A 3,453-nucleotide genomic window follows, 5' to 3' on the forward strand; every position below is an offset into this window, starting at 1 on the left:
ATGTTTCATGAGGCTTACCCGCGCTACTAAGCCGGCGGCGACCCACATACTATGCGGGCCAGAACACCGCCTCGTCTAAATAACTCCGACGAGCCAAACCCTTCTCCGTCTTCCATCCTCACCGAGCTGCGGGATACTATCGTTCCTTTGCTCGTCCTACCCGGTTGCCACAGTCATCCCCTCCATGACTTCTTTCTCATCCCTCTCGGCTGACCCCCACCCGATGTTAACGCCGACGGCTCCACGCAATCTCTGTCGCTCCTTGCAGGACACGACAAATATTTTGAGCCGACTGACCTACAGAGCTGCTCCGCAGGGACGATGAGATTGTCTGGCGAAGGAATGCGAGTCTGATTAGCTTCTGATTGTATCGTCTGTTTGAACAATTCGAGAACAGGTTTTTTAAAGTCTCTAGGAGTCCAGATTCGAAATTATCATTTTTACTATTGCTGTTTGTTGTTTATAATCTTGACAATTTTGATTGTGGATTAAGGTGTTTGGGGTGTTTGTTTCAAAGTAATACGAGTTTTAATTGTTGCACTTGTTTGAGCTTTAATAATTAGTGAAGTAGACTTGTTTTACAATAGTAATTGATAATAGAAATTCATCATTATTACATACACAGTGATTGATCTTTTTGGATAGATACTTCCTTATACATTTGGAGTGTAATTCGTCTGGAATGCGTTTATCTAAGCGTATCGCGTGTGGTGCTGTTCGAGGTCTGAGGTGATGAGTATTACATTTTTTTACAAGTTTTGTATTGTTCATTGTTTTAGTTAACATAGTATTCTTACGTCAATAAAAAGGAAGCAATAGAATAAGCGTGTAAATATGAGAGGTACGAGAGATGAAAGAAAAGTAATGAGAGATAGAAAATGTCACATGAATGACAGCGAATGAAGAATATGTAACACAGTTTTCAATATTTACTGAAAATCTTTTAAATTTTTTTTATTTTTCAAATCCTTCTTTAATAAATCATCTAAATACAATTTTCAAGTTCCTGCAGGTGCTTAAAATCATTTTTCTTACAATTCGATTTGCATCTACATGTGTCTATGTAGTTCATCAATGAGAATGGAGTCTAATGTATATGACAAAATGAGATCATTAGATTTTCAGTAGTAGTGGGATTGTTAAAGGCTAATTAGATTCGCATTCCTTCGCTAACAATTGGTCAATTTGTCATCTCTGTATAGTATTTCACTGCTTACCCCCAGGACCGGCTGCAATTGAAATTTTATGTGTAAGGCGTGCGCAGGCCACGCTAACCATCCGGCGCTAGTTGCGGATGCGTTATTGATGTCAATTTGCGGCACGACCGTCGGGATTGAATTAAATATTTTGGTGCACGTGGTTTATAGCCCGTGTTTGTCTACTCTTCCTTCCGGGACTGCGATCATTTGGAATTATGTAAAAATAATGTTTCCCCAGAGTAAATTTTCCAGAGAGATTTATTAGATGAGTTTAATCAATGTATTTATCTCACTGTATTTTTTAAACTCCCATATTTTATAAATGCATGTACGTGCATTGTCTGACCAATTATAATGGATTTGAAGGACGAGATCGACAACGTGACATTGTAGAGTGAGAATTCTCTGTTGCCCTCTTGTCATAAATAATTCGCACAGAATATTATTTATCAATCAATTTGAATTTATCTTTACATTCGTTGATGAACGTATGAACTGGCTGTTCCGAAGGAGATACAAAATATTCATAAGAAGTCGACTTCTTATATATATATAAATAAGTTTCCAGAATCCACAGCCGTATGCTGACGGGCAAATAACAGAATTTATTAATACGTTCAGGAATAAACCTGAAACAACACATGCGTGGCAATAATTTATTTTTATATAAAAATAATTATAAATCAAAACATTAAAGTTATAGCTACCAGAGAATACATATAATCCTCTATAAATACAAAACAGCATAAATAATTATTAATACCAATAAACTACACTTAGACTTCCTTATAATTTTATTTAAAACGCCACTGTATGAATTATTTCCCCTGATAAATATTAGAAAGCTGGAAAAACAAGTGAAGACCAAATTAAAACGCAAAGGCTTAAACCGAGTTAGTACTACGTCATTGACATGCAAAGCATTGAAACTGAAAGGCAATGCAGGTTGAACAATATAATGCTAAAAGGAAACGCGTTTCTGTTCTCGAGTCCCAAAGCTCCACTTCGGTTATATCCCAGCCAAGCTGTCTTCGAGCGTAATCAGATCGTTTCTCGTCGCGTTCCGGGATGTCGGCCGATGCATTTCGGATGGAGCATGTTTTTGGCGCGGCAGCACCTAAACGGTTCCCCGCGTCGGCGAATGCCGTTTGAAACGAGGTCGTAGCCGGGACGTAAAAGACTGAGAGGAGTACGCTGTGGGTGAACGAAAGTCGGGCCTGCAAGGAAGGTACACTGTTTACGGTGTATTTCGGAAAATGAAGACTATTTAGGGTATGGAATATAGAAGCGGAGGGGAGTGCGGACTGTATAGAATACGAACGCCGGGGAATATGGAGCGGGACGTTATGCGCCAGGACGTGGTTTCCCCGGTAACCTGAAAATAGAAATTCAAAAAAGTATTGTAACCGAGGAACTTTGTTTCCCCGCTAGCAGCCTGAAACACGCGCCGTTGAATTCCGCGCTTCAAAATGGCTGACATTGAGCGACGGTAAGATTCTATGCGTTGAAAAATGAAGATTGAATGGGTATAACTTGTGTTTGTTCTGTTAAATGGTTCCAAGGGTTCGGAAGTTTTAGCTAAAGTGACCTGTAGATGAACCGTTTAAGAATTTGATATAGTTTTGTTTCAATGGTTTATTAAAATTTAGAAATATGTAGAAAGTAAGCACGTCACAACGTGTGAGTTTTATATAGATAAATATATACATGTTGTAGTATTAAAATATTATTTTTAATAATTACTTTTCTTCTCATCTCGTCAGACGTCTCGTTCTGATGAGCGACGTGTCTTCAAATCTTTGGACTCTACAGTTTTCCACTAGAAACATTCAACATTTCCCCATGAGATACAGAAGACATTCTTCGAAACTGTAATGAGAAAACATACGTAAATTAAAGACCAAAGTTATTTTATTTCAATATTTCACATATTGCATTCTACAAAGCTTAGTATTATAATCTTATTACACAAATCAAGTGGTGACTAGTCACTTTTCAAGTATAAGGATCAACCATCTCAGTAAAAGAATATAATTCACATCGGTCAAAGAAAGAAGAAACTACGTTTCATCAAACTCTATTATCCAATACTGCATATTGAACCGCTGAAGATCTAAATATTTAAGTCCCATCGTCGCAAAAATCTACATTCCGTAGTCTCAAACGAGCGCACCGAATTTTCCGGGGAAATCTCCGATTTCGCGCGGAACCGATCCCGGGTATCATATAGGATGCCAGGGTACACGAAATACTT

This window comes from Nomia melanderi, chromosome 10, assembly GCF_051020985.1.
Source record: "Nomia melanderi isolate GNS246 chromosome 10, iyNomMela1, whole genome shotgun sequence".
NCBI classification, from domain to species: domain Eukaryota; kingdom Metazoa; phylum Arthropoda; class Insecta; order Hymenoptera; family Halictidae; genus Nomia; species Nomia melanderi.